Raw genomic sequence first — 16,099 nt, 5'->3', positions numbered from 1 at the left:
TAGCTCTGCACTGTATATACTTGTTAGCTGTTAATAAACCTGTTTGGAACTCCATGCATCTCATTTATATTGCATCAGACAACATAAAAAGAGCTTATTATATGGTGGCAGTTGTGGTGAGAGGACAGAATCTAAGATTGAAGGCCACAGGTAAAACAGCTTTAAAAACTACAGATGAAAGAGAGAAAGTTAGGACACAAATACTGGCCCAAACAGGGAAAGAAGAAAACACATACTTCAAGCTGTAGAAGACAGAGCGAACGATAGACTGCAAATAAATTCCTGTGGGTGTGTCATTGTGCCCACAGTAAAGGAATCCCCGTTTAAAGAAAAAGATAAGCCTTGAAGTCCTTAAAATATTGATTTTTGTTCTCTCAAAGGCTCCCTGGAACAGTAAAAAACAAGAGAAGACCCAACTCCTCTCCCAGGCTGATCAAAATCAACGCCATTACAGGAGGCGTCCGACAGCAAAAAGCGCAGGAACCCTCCATTCACGCAGCTCGGAGCTAAAGCTATAATAAAACCATTAAATAGCTCAAGCGTGAAGAACTTTCATTCATTCAGCCAAAGGTTTATAAAAACATTAAAACCACTCAAATGTGAAGAATTGCCTATTGAATGGCTGCAAATAAACAAACTCTAGCAGAAAAATGGGCACTTGAAATGCCTACCGCATGACTGTGTAAACAATCAGAGCAGCCAAGAGTTTTTTTTAAGGGGAACCAGAGCAGAGTCATAAAACCATGTCTTAAAGCAGGTTTTAAGCAAAAGAACAGCAGGAAGGTGGATATCAAATTCCCCAGCATGAACTGGAAAGCCTTGAAATCCTATCAAACAGAGAATGCAGTTATGCTTCACCAACCAAGATAAAACCAGAAAAACAGGCTGTAAAAATAATAATAGCAATTGGAAATGAGGGATTACTCAGAATCAATAACTCAGGTATATGTGAAGAGGAACAAAAAGATCCCAAAAAGATATGGAATGTGCTGGAAGATGAGCTCCAATTAAGAGTAAATTTTAGAATTCACAGGCTGGAATTGATGTCCTACAGGCAACAGCCACAGGAATCAATAGACCAGTTCGTCAGCAGATGCCACAGTAAGGGCAACGAATGTGATTTTTCAGAAGCTGAGCTGTCAGATCAAATAATGGAGTTGCTGATTGCATCAACACCCATTGAAGCGTTTCAGAAGGACCTCTTCGGGAAAAAGAAAGGTCACAGCTTTGATGCACTGCTGGAAGATGGCAGGAAATACCAAGCTATTGTAACTGGACAACAGTACCTGCAAGTACTAGGTGCAGCCAACAGTATCGGCACCATAACAAGGTCGAAAACAGCAAGCAAGCAGCGAAACTGCCCTCCATTTCAAGACCTGTGAAAGGAGTGGTACAAAAGGACACTGGGACTGCCGATGCAAGAAATCTGACCCTAAAGACGCAGCCAGAAGTCACAGTAGGGTACAGACAAACAGAAGGCAGGCGCAGAAATAGGGCAACAGCAGCAAGGGGAGAACCAGAGACCTATGTAAACGCAAGCTGGTACATGAGAGCCACAGTGAAACAGACCTGAAACAAGACCCACAGAGAAGTAAGTCTCTGCGAGAAGACGAACAGGCTTTCCACATTGTGAGCCTGACACATCACGTCGATGAAGTCAAACAACTGGAAGCTTTTGCCACTATTAACATCATGTGCCCAAAGAAAGCTGGCAAACATACATTCAGGGTCAAGGTTAACACCAACGCGAGTGCAAATATCAGTCCGAATCCTCAAAAATATGTACCGGAGTCGTTGGAAATCAATGATCCACCTGACAACTGCCAAGTTATCTGCATACAACGTGTCACTCATCCCTTACAGTGGCACATTAACAATGCAATGCAGATACGGCAAGTCGGCATAGAAACCACAAATATTCTGCCTAGTAGACACAAGCGGACCAGCAGTGGCAGGACTACCAGCGTGTAAGAACCTCAACATCATAACTATCCACAAGAGCACTGCCAAGGGGAAATCTCCAAGGATCGGAACCCATTCGCAGACTATGGCCAGCATCAAACGGTTCAGTCTAAAAACCCAGCAACAGCACAACTATGCCGTGCCCTCACTCCTGCTCTCTAGAGAACTGCCAGCACCACAACAAGCCAGAATGGACAGGTACTGCCATGAGACCAAGTACTCTTCCCCCAACAAGTTCTCGACCTTGAGCCCCAAGCCTTCAGATGCAGAGGATGAGGAGAGGCGAAGGACACGCAATGTCTTTGGGAGACAGAAGAGGAATGAGTTGAAGCATTGTCTGTGGATCTTCAAGATGAGGTGTCGGAACTTTCCAAGAATGACAAGATCTCGAAGGTGGGTAACTTGAGAAAAGCAACAGTGTATGTTAGCTGGCTGAAGGCAGAGCAACAGAAACTGAATGCAGAGAGGGAGAAACTTCAGAAAGAACAGCAACAGATGAGATGTATATTCCCCAACCACTGAGACGATATATGGACTTTTGCGCCTCTATACTTGTAAAGTTCATAAATTCTATACCAGTGTAAATGATTTTGATGTTATCTAATTTTACGTATTTTTACTTTTACTAGACGAGACTTATCCTTGGAAATAAAGGGGAAGTTGTGTGATTGCCTTTAAGAATGATGTCCCTTTAAGATCTTAGTATGCTGATGAGCTAAGCACCAAGCCGTAGTCAGGTGACCTCATGCCAGATTCACTCTGCAACTGTAACAACTAGAGGCAAGTTCTGTAAATAGCTCTGCACTGTTAGAGGTTAATAAACCTGTTTTGAACTCCAAGTATCTCATTTATGTTGCAGCAGATAACATAAAAAGAACTCAGTACACCTTTAATGTTTTTAGCTAACCACGGATGGTGGGTCCTCCCTTTGAAATTTTTCTTTCTCGTTGGAATGTATTCTGCGTATTCTGAAATATCCCTTTAAATGTCTGCCACTTCATCTCTACTGACCAATCCCTTAACAGAATTTACCAGTTCACTTTAGCTAGCTCTGTTTTCATTCTCTCATAATTACCCTTATTTAAGTTTAAAATACTGCTCTTAGACTCACTCTTCTCTCCCTCAAATTGAATTTAAAATTCAATCATATTATGATCGCTACTGCCTAAGAGCGTCTTCATTATGAGGTCATTAATTAATCCTATTTCGTTGCACAATACCAGGTCTAGTATAACAATAAAAGCAAAATACTGCAGATGCTGGAAATCTGAAATAAAAACAGAAAGTGGTGGAAAATACTCAAAAGGGCTGGCAGCATCTGTGGAGAGAGACGCAAAGCTAACGTTTCAGATCAGTGACCTTTCATCAGAACAGTTCTGATGAAAGGTCACTGATCTGAAATGTTAACTTTGCATCACTCTCCACAGATTCTGCCCGAACTGCTGAGTATTTTCCACCACTTTTTGTTTTTATACCAGGTCTAGTATAGCCTGCTCTCTGGTAGGCTCCAGAATGTGCTGTCCTAAGAAGCTATCCCAAAAACATTTTATGAACACCTCATCTAGGCCAGCTTTGCCCATCTGATTTTTCCAGTCTATATGTAGGTTAAAATTCCACATGATTATCGCTGTACCTTTCTGACAGGCTCCCTTTATTTCTTCCTTTATACCCCATCCTACCTTACTGTTAGGGGGCCTGTACACCACTGCTACAAGTGACTCTTGCCTTTATCATTTCTCATCTCTACCCAAACCTTTTCTACATCCTGATTTCCTGAACTTAGGTCATCCCTCTCTATTGTGCTAATAGCATCATTAATTAACAGAGGCACCCCTACACCTTTTCCTAATTTCCTGTCCTTCCTATATGTCATGTACCCTTCAATATTCAGGTCTCAAGCTTTGTCATCCTGCAGCCATGTCTCTGTAATGGCTATCAGATGGTACTTATTTATTTCTATTTGCGCTATCAGTTCATCTGTTTTGTTTCAAATGCTACGTGAATTCAGATACAGAACATTTAGTTTGTCCTTCTATTATTTTTGTAACCTCTAGCCTTATCTGCTGAATTACTCTAAGATTTGCACTCTCTGTCCCTTCCTGTCACAATCTGTTTATCATTTCCCATATTAATACCTTTCTCTTTTGCCTTGTCTCTACTCTTTGATTTACCACATCTTCCTAAATTTGATCCCTTGCCCCCACTATTTAGTTTAAAACCCTCTCTACTTCCCTAGTTATGCAGCTCACTAGAACACTGGACCCAGCATGGTTCAGGTGTAGATCATCCCAATGGTACAACTCCCACTTTCCCCAGTAAGGGTGCCAATGCCCCACGGACCAAAATCGACTTCTACCATACCAGTCTTTGAGCCATGCATTCATTTCTCTAATCTCATTTGCTCTATGCCAATTTGCAAGTGGCTCAGGTCATAATCCAAAGATTATTACCATGAGATTCTGCTTTTTTAGACCCTAGCTGCGCACTGGCGCACTGACACAGAACACAAAAGTACAAGTGTATCAAGCCTGTGTCCTCAGTACCTTGCTCTACGGCAGCAAGACCTGGACAACTTATGTCAGCCAAGAGCGACGTCTCAACTCATTCCATCTTCGCTGCCTCAGAAGAATCCTTGGCATCAGGTGGCAGGACCGTATCTCCAACGCAGTAGTCCTCGAGGCAGCTAACATCCCCAGCATATACACCCTACTGAGTCAGTGGCGCTTGAGATGGCTTGGCCATGTGAGCCGCATGGAAGATGGCAGGATCCCCAAGGACGCATTGTACAGCGAGCTCGTCACTGGTATCAGACCACAGGCCGTCCATGTCTCCGCTTTAAAGACATCTGCAAACGCGACATGAAATCCTGTGACATTGAGCACAAGTCGTGGGAGTCAGTTGCCAGTGATCGACAGAGCTGGCGGACAGCCATAAAGGTGGGGCTAAAGAGAGGCAAGTCGAAGAGACTTAGCAGTTGGCAGGAAAAAATACAGAAGCACAAGGACCAACTGCATAACAGCCCTGACAACCAATTTTACCTGCAGCGCCTGTGGAAGAGTCTGTCACTCTAGAATTGGCCTTTATAGTCATTCCAGGTGCTGCTTCACAAACCACTGACCACCTCTAGGCACTTACCCATTGTCTCTCAAGACAAGGAGGCCAAAGCGAGATAAACAGAACACTAGACTCACCAGCTTTTTACTTGCCTACCGCTTGCATGCCTTAATTAATTATAAGGTAGTTACATAAATTATAATTTTCATTTTTTTAAAATTTCTAGCTATTATCCCATCCACCCTAACAGTAGTGTACTACCCTAGCTATTTATAGATACTCCGTAACAGCAGTTACTCACCAACCAATCATCTTACAGCTTTCCTGTTATGTCACTGTTTGAATTCTTTTCAAACTCAGTCAGTGCGCGCCATCTCCTGAAGCTGCATAGCTGCTCCCTTGCAGGTATGACTCCATTCCTCTCCTGAAGTTAAGTGCAGTCCCCGAGCCTGGCTCTGTATTTATCTACTCCCATTTTTTAGCTGCTCCCTCGCAGGTCCGAATCCACTCCTCTCCCAAAGGTATGTGCAGGCCCCAAGCCAGTCTCTATATTTATCTGCTCCTGCTGTTTAGCTGCTCCCTCGCCGGTCCGACTCTACTCCTCTCCTGAAGGTAACTGATAGCCCCAAGCCTGGCTCTGTATTTATCTGCTCCTGTTGTTTAGCTGCTCCCAGCAGGTCCGGCTTTACTCCTCTCTGAAGGTAGGTCATCCCTATTTACCCTATCTAGACCCCTTATAATTATATACACCTCAATTAAGTCACCCCTCAACCTGCTGGTTCTAAGGAAAACAACCCCTGCTTATCCAATCTTTCCTCATACCTAAAATTTTTCAGCTCTGGCAAAACCCTTATAAAATTTCTTCTGCAGCCTCTCAGCGAAATAACATTTTTTCCTGTAATGCGGTGACTCCGCACTGCTCTCCTTCTGTGCTGTAACCATTCTATGATTCTATGATCCTTCCAAAATGTATTACCTCACACTTCTTCGGATTGAATCCCATTTTCCACCTTCCTGTCCAACTGACCAGACCATCCATAACTTCCTGCAGTCTTAAGCTTTCCTCCTCACCGTCAACCTCTCGGCCAATTTTTGTATCATCTGCAAACTTTTTTCTCAAACCCCCTACATCTGAAAATCAAGCGACCGGCTTCTTCTTCTTCTTCTCGCCTGTGCTTTTCCTCTTTACTGATTTTATCTGCTGGCACTATATCACCTACGGTGCATTCGTAGGATACCCGCTAGTAGCATCCTTCCAGTCGCAAACCATTAACCTTTGCTTCCTGCCAATAAGCTAGTTGTGGATGCAATTTGTCACTCTCCCTTGCATCCCAAGATTTTTTACTTTTGACCAGCCAGCCATGTGGGGCCTTGCTAAAATCCATGTAGACCACATCTATCACACTGCCCTCATCAACCCTACTTGTCAGCTCCTCCAAAAAATCAACAAATTCATGCTGACTTTTCTTGATTCATCTAAATGCCCCTCACCCACAATCAAATTTAAGCTAACTAGCCTACAATTACTCGGATTATCCCTTACTTCCTTTTTAAACTATGGTACAACACTGGCAGCCTCCTAATCTCTAGTACCAGTCCTGTAGTCAGACAGGATTGAAATATTATCGACAGAGCCTCTGCAATTTCCTCCCTTGCTTCTTTTAACAACCTGGGATATATTTCATCCAGGTCTGGCCATTCATCTACTTTCAGAGATGTCAAACCATTTAATACTTCCTTTCTCACTATGTTTATCTTATCTAATATTTCACACTCTTCCTCCTTAACTATGACATCATCACTGACCCCCTCTTTTGTGAACACAGATACAAATGTTCATTAAAAATTTTACCCACATCCTCCACCTTTACACAAAGTTACCTTTTTTGGTCCCTAATAGGCACTCTCTTTTCTTAGCTAACCCCTCTTGTTTTTTCTTGATTTTACTGCCAGTATTTGTTCATACCCTCTCTTTGCGTTCCTAATTTCCCGTTTAATTTCTTCTTTCTTTTGGGCCTCCTTATCTCGAGAGACAATGGATACGCGCCTGGAGGTGGTCAGTGGTTTGTGAAGCAGCGCCTGGAGTGGCTATAAAGGCCAATTCTGGAGTGACAGGCTCTTCCACAGGTGCTGCAGAGAAATTTGTTTGTCGGGGCTGTTGCACAGTTGGCTCTCCCCTTGCGCCTCTGTCTTTTTTCCTGCCAACTACTAAGTCTCTTCGACTCGCCACAATTTAGCCCTGTCTTTATGGCTGCCCGCCAGCTCTGGCGAATGCTGGCAACTGACTCCCACGACTTGTGATCAATGTCACACGATTTCATGTCGCGTTTGCAGACGTCTTTATAGCGGAGACATGGACGGCCGGTGGGTCTGATACCAGTGGCGAGCTCGCTGTACAATGTGTCTTTGGGGATCCTGCCATCTTCCATGCGGCTCACATGGCCAAGCCATCTCAAGCGCCGCTGACTCAGTAGTGTGTATAAGCTGGGGGTGTTGGCCGCTTCAAGGACTTCTGTGTTGGAGATATAGTCCTGCCACCTGATGCCAAGTATTCTCCGAAGGCAGCGAAGATGGAATGAATTGAGACGTCGCTCTTGGCTGGCATACGTTGTCCAGGCCTCGCTGCCATAGAGCAAGGTACTGAGGACACAGGCCTGATACACTCGGACTTTTGTGTTCCGTGTCAGTGCGCCATTTTCCCACACTCTCTTGGCCAGTCTGGACATAGCAGTGGAAGCCTTACCCATGCGCTTGTTGATTTCTGCATCTAGAGACAGGTTACTGGTGATAGTTGAGCCTAGGTAGGTGAACTCTTGAACCACTTCCAGAGCGTGGTCACCAATATTGATGGATGGAGCATTTCTGACGTCCTGCCCCATGATGGTCGTTTTCTTGAGGCTGATGGTTAGGCCAAATGCATTGCAGGCAGCTGCAAACCTGTCGATGAGACTCTGCAGGCACTCTTCAGTGTGAGATGTTAAAGCGGCATCGTCAGCAAAGAGGAGTTCTCTGATGAGGACTTTCCGTACTTTGGACTTCGCTCTTAGACGTTTAATTTCACCCCTATACTTTCTGTACTCTTCGTGGATTTCTGCAGTATTAAGCTCTCGGTGTCTGACATGAACTCCCCCTTTTTGTCTTATCCTACCTTCCAGCATCCAGGGAGCTCTAAATTCTGGCTGCCCCATCCTTATCCTTTGTGGGAATATGTGAACCCTGAACCCTTTGAATCTCCTTTTTTTTATTCTTTCATGGGATGTGGGCATCACACAGAAGGCCAGCATTTCTTGTCCATCCCTAATGGCCCTTGAGAAGATGCCCATACCCCATGAATGAATTTTTAAAAAAAGATGGTGGTGAGCTGCCTTCTTGAACCGCTGCAGTCTATCTGGTGCAATTAATGGGGGAGTTCCAGGATTTTGATCCAGTGAAGCAGCAATTATCAATGACTTCAAGAGGAAGTTGGATGACCACCTGAGAGAAATAGACTTGCAGGGCCCAGGGAGTGGGACTGACTGCATATCTCCATGGAGAGCCGGCATGACATGAACTCGATGGGCCAAATGGCCTTCTGTGCCGTAAATGATTCTATGACAGTGAAGGAACAGCGATATATTTCCAAGTCAGGATGGTGTGTAACTTGGAGGGGAACCTACAGGTCGTGGTGTTCCCATGCATCTGCTGTCCTTGTTCTTCTAGGTGAAAGGGGTTGCGGGTTTGGAGAGTGCTGTCGAAGGAGGCGTGGTGTGTTGCTGCAGTTGTATATGGTACACACTGCTGTCACTGTGCGTCGGTGGTGGAAGGAGTGAATTCTTAAGGTGGTGGATAGGGTGCCGAACTAGTGGGCTGCTTTCTCCTGGATGGTGTTGAGCTTCCTGAGTGTTGTTGGAGCCACACTCATCCAGGCAAGTGGAGAGTATTCCATCACACTCCTGACTTGTACCTTGTAGATAGTGGACAGGCTTTAGGGAGTCAGGAGGTGGGTTGCTTGTTCACCCAGAACTTCTTGCATCTCCTGCTTGAATGCCTCCCATTTCTCTGACACCTCCAAGTAGCTGTTTCTCGTCCACTTTTCGTAAATCACTTCTCAGCCCAGTAAAATTGGTCTTCTGTCAATTTATCTTTGTCCTTTTCCATAACTATGCTAAATCTAACTGAATTATGATCACTACAACAAAAGTGCTCTCCCACTGAAACTCCTTCCACCTGCCCAGCTTCATTCCCTAAAACTGAATCCAGAATTGCCACCCCCGCCACCACCCACCCCCCCCCCCCACCCCTCTGTTGAGCTTGCCACATACTGGCAAACAAAGTTCTCCTGAATGCAATTTATGAATTCTGTACCCTCATACCTGTTACACTGACTGTATCCCAGTTAATATTAGGGTAAATGAAATACCCCACTATTACTTACTTAGTGTTTTTGCATTTCATAGAATCGTTACAGCACAGGAGGGCATTCAGCACATCGTGTCTGTGCCAGCTCCCGGTGAGAAAAGCTCAGCTAGTTCCACTCCCTCACCTTTTTCCCGTAACCCTGCAATTTTTTCTATTCAGATAATTATTCAATTCCCTTTTGAAAGCCACGATTTAATCTGTCTCCTCCACACTCACAGGCATTGCATTCCAGATGAGAACCATTCACTGCACAAATAGGTTATTCCTCATGTCACCTCTTGTTTTTTTGCCAATCACGTTATCTGGTTCTTGACCCTTCTGCCAATTGGAACAGTTTCTACCTTTCTACTCTGTCCAGGCTCCTCATGATTTTGAACACCTCTGTCAAATCTCCTCTCAACCTTCTCTTCTCTACGGAGAACAACTCCAGTTTCTCCAATCTATCTTCATAACTGAAGTCCTTCATCCCCGGAACTATTTTCGTAAATCTTCTATGCACCTCTCCAATGCCTTAAATAAGGACAATTATGAGGGCATGAAAGCAAAGTCAACTGGCAAAGTAGCTCAGGGATAGGTCAATGGAGACATTTAAGGGGATAATTCAGAATACACAGAATAGATACATTCCAACAAGAAAGAAAAATTCCATGGGGATGACCCACCACCCATGGTTGAGGAAAAAAGTTAAAGATAGTATCAAACTTAAAGAAAAAGCATATAATTGCTCAAAGGTGCTGGCAGGTCAGAAGATTGGACAGAATATAAAAAACAGAAGAATGACTAAAAGATTAATAAAGAGGGAAAAATTAGAGCACGAGAGAAAGCTAGCTAGAAACATAAAAACAGATAGTAAGAGTTTCCACAGATATTCTAAAAAGAAAAGAGTTAACAAAGTGAGCGTTGGTCCTACAGAAAGTGAGTTTGGGGAATTAATAATGGCAAATAAGGAGAGAGCAGGTGAATTGAACAGGCATTTTACATTAGTCTTCGCTATAGAGGATACAAGTAACATCCCAGAAACAGCTGTAAATCATGAAATGAAAGGGAGGGAGGAACTGAAGAAAATTGCAATCACCAGGGAAGTAGTACTGAGCAAATGGTTGGAGCTACAGGCTGACAAGTCCCTGGATCCTGATGGACTTCATCCCAGGGTCTTAAAAGAAGTGATTAGTGAGCTAGTTGATGTATTGCTTTTAATTTTCCAAAATTCCCTAGATTCAGGGAAGGTTCCATTGGATTGGAAAATAGTGAATGTAACTCCTTTATTCAAAAAAGGGAGACAGAAAGCAGGAAACTAGAGGCCAGTTAGCTTAACATCTGTCATAGGGAAAATATTAGAAGCTATTATTAAAGGTATTATAGCAAGGTACTTAAAAAATTCAAGGTAATCAAGTACAGTCAACATAGTTTTTTTATTGGTTCAGGGATGTGGGTGTCGCTGGCTATGCCAGCATTTATTGGCCCACCCCTAATAGCCCTTGCGGAGGTGATGGTGAGTGGCCTTATTGGACTGCTGCAGTCCTTGGGGTGTTGTTACAGCAACACTGCTGTTAAGAAGGGAGTTCCAAGATGTAACGCAGAGATCAATGCTGGGGCCTCAACGTTTTACAATGTATACAAATGACTTGGATGAAGAGACCAAAGCTAAATTTGCTGATGACACAAAAATAGGTAGGAAAATATGTTGTGAAGAGGATATATGGAGTCTACAAAGGGATATATAGATAGGTTACGTGAGTGGGCAAACATCTGGCAAATGGAGTATAATGTGGGAAAATGTGAAATTGTCCATTTTGGCAGGAAGAATAAAAAAGCATATGATCTAAATGGTGAGAGATTGCAAAGCTCTGAGATGCAGAGGGATCTGGGTGTCCTAGTGCAGGTACAGCACGAATTAGGAAAGCTAATAGAATGTTATCGTTTATCACGAGGGGAACTGAATACAAAAGTGGGGAGGTTATGCTTCAGTTATACAGGGCATTGGTGAGATCACACCTGGAGTACCGTTTACCGTATTGGTCTCCTTATTTAAGGAAGGATGTAAATCCTTAAGAGTGTTGCAGTGGTTAGCACCGCAGCCTCACAGCTCCAGCGATTCAGGTTTGGTTCTGGGTACTGCCTGTATGGAGTTTGCAAGTTCTCCTCGTGACCATAGGGGTTTCTTCCGGGGGCTCTGGTTTCCTCCCACATGCCGAAAGACTTGCAGGTTGATAGGTAAATTGGCCATTGTAAAAATTGCCCCTAGTGTAGGTAGGTGGTAGGAGAATTGAGGAAAGATGGGGATGAGAGAGGAAAAAATGGGGATTAACGTAGGTTTAGTATAAATGGGTGATTGATGGTTGGCATGGACTCAGTGGGCCGAGGGCCTGTTTCGGTGCTGTATCTCTATATGACTCTAACTGCATTAGAAGCAGTTCAGAGAAGGTTTACTAGATAATACCTAGAATGGGCAGGTTTATGAGGAAAGGTTGGACATGGTAGGCTTAAGACATTTAAGACAGAGATGAGGAGAATTTTTTTTCTCTCAGAGGGTCATGTGTCTTTGGAACGCTCTTCCTCAAAAGGCAGTGGAAGCAGAGTCTTTGAATATTTTTAAGGCAGAGGTAGATAGATTCTTGATAAGCAAGAGGATGAAAGGTTATCGGGAGTAGGTGGGAATATGGAATTGAGGTTACAATCAGATTATCCATGATTTTGTTGAATGGTGGAGCAGACTCGAGGGGCTGACTAGCCTACTCCTGCTCCTAATTCATTTGTTCGTATGTCTTTACATTCATCTTAAAGTGTGGTGTCCAGAATTGGATAGAATACTGCAACTGAGGCCGAATCAGTGTTTTTCAAGGTTTACCATAACTTCCTTGCTTTTGTACTCTGCTCTTCTATATATAGAATCCAGGATCCTGTATGCCTTAATTAACCACTTTCTCAACCTGCCCTGCCAAATTCAGCGATTTGCGCACATATACCCCCGGGTCCCTCTGCTCCTGCTCCTTTAGAACTGTATCCTTTGTTTTATAATGCCTCCTTTCCATCTTCCTACCAAAATGAAACACTTCACGCTTCTCTACATTAAATCTCATCTGCCACCTGCCCACCCATTCCACCAGCCTATGTCCTCTTGTGGATTATGAGGAAAGGTTGGACATGCTAGGCTTGTATCCACTGGAGCTGAAACGAGTAAGAGGCAACTCAGTTGAAACATATAAGGTCCTGAGGGGTCTTGACAGGGTGGATGTGAAAAGGCTGTTTGCCCTTGTGGGAGAATCTAGAATTAGGGGTCACTGTTTAAAAATAAGGGGTTTGACCCTTGAATTGAATCCTCACAGTTCACAAGACTTCCAAGTTTTGTATCATTGACAAATTTTGAAATTATACCCTCCGCACATAAGTCTAGGTCATTAATATAGATCAAAAAATGTTCTGGTCATAATACCGACCCCTGACGAACGCCACTAAATACCGTTCTCCAGTGCGAAAACCTAACTTTCACCATTCATAAACAGAGGCATAGAGTACAAAGCAGGGAAGTTATAAAGCTTTGGTTAGGCCCCAACTAGAGTATTGTGCCCAGTTCTGGACACCCACTTTAGGAAAGATGTGAGGGTCCTTGAGAGGGTGCAGAGGAGATTTACCAGAATGGTCTGGGAATGGGGAATTTTAGTTACAAGGTTAGGTTGGAAAAGCTGGGGCCGTTCTCTATGGAGCAAAGGATTTGTTCGAAGTGTACAAGATTATGACAGGAAGACAAGGAAAAACCGTTCCCATTAACTGATGGTATAAGGACTATGGGACACAGATTGAAGGGCCAGAATTTTTCGTTAGGCAGGAGACCTCATCCACAGGCCAAAAAGTCAGTGGCAAGGCTGCTTCCGACGGGCCTGGGGAGCCAGACAGGGATTTTTCGCTCACCAAACCTTTAATTGGACTTGGACGGGACTTCCACCTCCTTCAAGCAGGAAGTCCCACCTAATGGAGCTGCCTGCCAATCAGTGAGCCAGTAGCTCTTCGTCCCAGCGTCGCAGCCAGAAGCAATGGCCACTACTGGGACTACACCCAGACAGCGCAAGCAAGCTGAAGTACTGCACCGGAACTAAGGTAGGTTTTTAAAGCCTCGCCAAGGACAATCAGTCAGGGGGGTGGGTGGGGAGTGTTCTGCGTTGGGAGTGGTTGGGGCTTTGGGGGCGGCCTTCCGTGGAACACAGGGTACCCAACCAGGAGGGCCCCACCCCACCCCCAGGCGGCCGCCTGGCTTCATCAGGCGGGGTTTTTGAGGCTTTTGACATTCGACTGCCAAGGGTAAAATACCCGCAGGGGCGGACAGAAGACTTTAAATGCCAGTTAATTGGCCATTTAAGGCCCTTCATTGGCCTGGGGTGGGCCGGCCATTTCTCGCCGCCCCACGTAAAAATGCAGCGGGGGCAGAAGGGGGTCAGGAACTTTACACTATTACTATCCCAGTCTATATTAGGATAATTAAAGTTACCCCATTATAAGTCTCTGTAATCTCCTTGCAAATGTGTTCCTCTATATCTTTCCTACTAGTTGGTGGCCAGAGAATCCATAGAATACACCCAGTAGTGTAATGGCACCTCTATTGTTTCTTAGCTCTAACCAAATTGATCCCTCTTGGATAGGCTTGTCCAACCTTTTTGCATGGGGTGGGGAGGGGGGGTGCATATTACAATTTTTGTCTTACATAGGGGGCCGCAGACAATTTTGGAAAGATAAAATCATGAACAATTTATCTTACTATTAATCAAAACAACAACAAATGTACATTTTTGTGAAGAAGTTTTAAATGAGAAGACTAATTTATTGACTTACTTTCATTTACCACGATGTTGGACACTGATTTAGTCAGATACCTGGTATTTATTTTTTTGCACAAGTAGTCAATGTCTGCCCGCACACTTCTTGTAGCAAAGCAGAGTATTCCAATTAGATATTCATCTTTCAGGAGTGATCTTGATCACTCTCTCTCCTCCTCTCTCTCTCTCTGCCTCTCTCTTTCCCTGTCTCCCTCCTTTCTGTGTTGTTCCTCTGCCTGTGTCATCCTCACTGTGTCCCCCCTCTTGCTCTGCCCCCCTTTCTCTGTCCCTCTCTATGTCCCCTTTCTTTCGCTCTCTGACCCCTCTCTTTCTCTTTCCTCTCTCTCTCTGTTCCCCTTTCTCCGTTCCCTCTCTCTCTCTCTGTCCCCCTTTTTCTCTCTATCTGTCCCCTTTCTCTCTGTCCCCTTTCCCTGTCCCCATTTCTCTCTCTCTCCCCCTTTCTCTCTCTCTCTCTCTGCCAGTTGCAGAGAGTGGGGACGCTCAGCAGATGGTTGGTCAGATTTTTCTTTCAAAAAGTCGCGCTGTCAGTTTCAAAGTTGACAGGTGCTGACAGCAGTTTCTGAACCTCAGCCAGATTTGGGGAGTTCCAGCAGACTTTTACCTGCCGTAAAACCCCGAATCTGGCCGAAGTTCAGAAACCACTGTTCCTGATGCAAACACCTGTCAGCTGTGAAACTGACAGCGCGACTTTTTTTTTAAAAGCCGGTCTGAAAGAAAGCAGTGGAAAATTTCTCATCTCCAGTCACGGAACCTGGTGAGGATGGGGAAGGGCCAGGCAGAATGGAACCTTTGGTTGGCCATATCCTGGCCCGCGGGCCGTATGTTTGACAACGGTGCTCTAAGACATCCTGTCTTTCCAGAGCAAGAGTCAAAGAGACATTTACAACTCAGGAGGAAGCCATTCAGCCCATCAAGTCCATCCAGCTCTCCACAGATCTATGCAGTCAGTCCCACTCCATGTAGCGCTGTAAGTCTATTTGTCCTGATGAGTCAAGATGAAAAGCTTCGACAAAATGTCTCTGTTTTCAGCAATACTAAAGTCTATTTCTCTCAGATGGCCATCCAACCTCCTCTTGAAGTCACTTATCATCTCCGCTTCCACCACCCTTGTGGGCAACAAGTTGTAGGTCATTACCACCCACTGCGTAAAAATAATCTTCAGTGGTGTACCACAAGGATCAGTGCTGGTACCCATGCTGTCTGTGGTGTACATTAATGATTTAGACATGATTATAGGCGGTATGATCAGTAAGTTCGCAGATGACACAAAAATTGGAGGTGTCATAAATAGTGAGGAGGAAAGCCTTAGATTACAGGACGAAATAGATGAGCTGTTAAGAACAGAGCCTTCTCTGTTCCAAGGAGATCAACCCCACCCTATCCAATCTTTCCTCATAACTGCATTTTACCAGTCCTGGCAACATCCTTATCATAAACTGATAATTTTGTTGTTTATTAAAGAAACCTGGTTGGTGTATTTTATTCTAGGATAAAAAGAGAGTCTATGATTGTATCGGTAACTGGGTAAACATTTAAATAATGTTGTGACCTGTGGAGAAGTGGAACTAGAAAAACCAGCACACACCTCCTGCCTCAGTCGCAACATATAACTGGGGGCTCTGTGTGGGATAACCCAATGCTAACAACATGCAACTGTAAGTGGGGTAGTAATAATTGAAAAAAAGAAAAGTAAAAACAAAAGATTTCCTGTGAATTAGAATAAAGCTTACAGTACCAAAATGTCTTTGTTAGTTACTACAACCTTTCTGGGGACGGAGGATGTATAGCTGAGTGAAACTTAACCAAGGTTAGACTAAAGGATTTGGCAGACCTGCTGGCATTAGAGTTAAAACCAG

The sequence above is a fragment of the Heterodontus francisci genome, chromosome 2 (assembly GCF_036365525.1).
Source record: "Heterodontus francisci isolate sHetFra1 chromosome 2, sHetFra1.hap1, whole genome shotgun sequence".
NCBI classification, from domain to species: Eukaryota; Metazoa; Chordata; class Chondrichthyes; order Heterodontiformes; family Heterodontidae; genus Heterodontus; species Heterodontus francisci.
Note: the sequence above shows the minus strand (reverse complement) of the source record.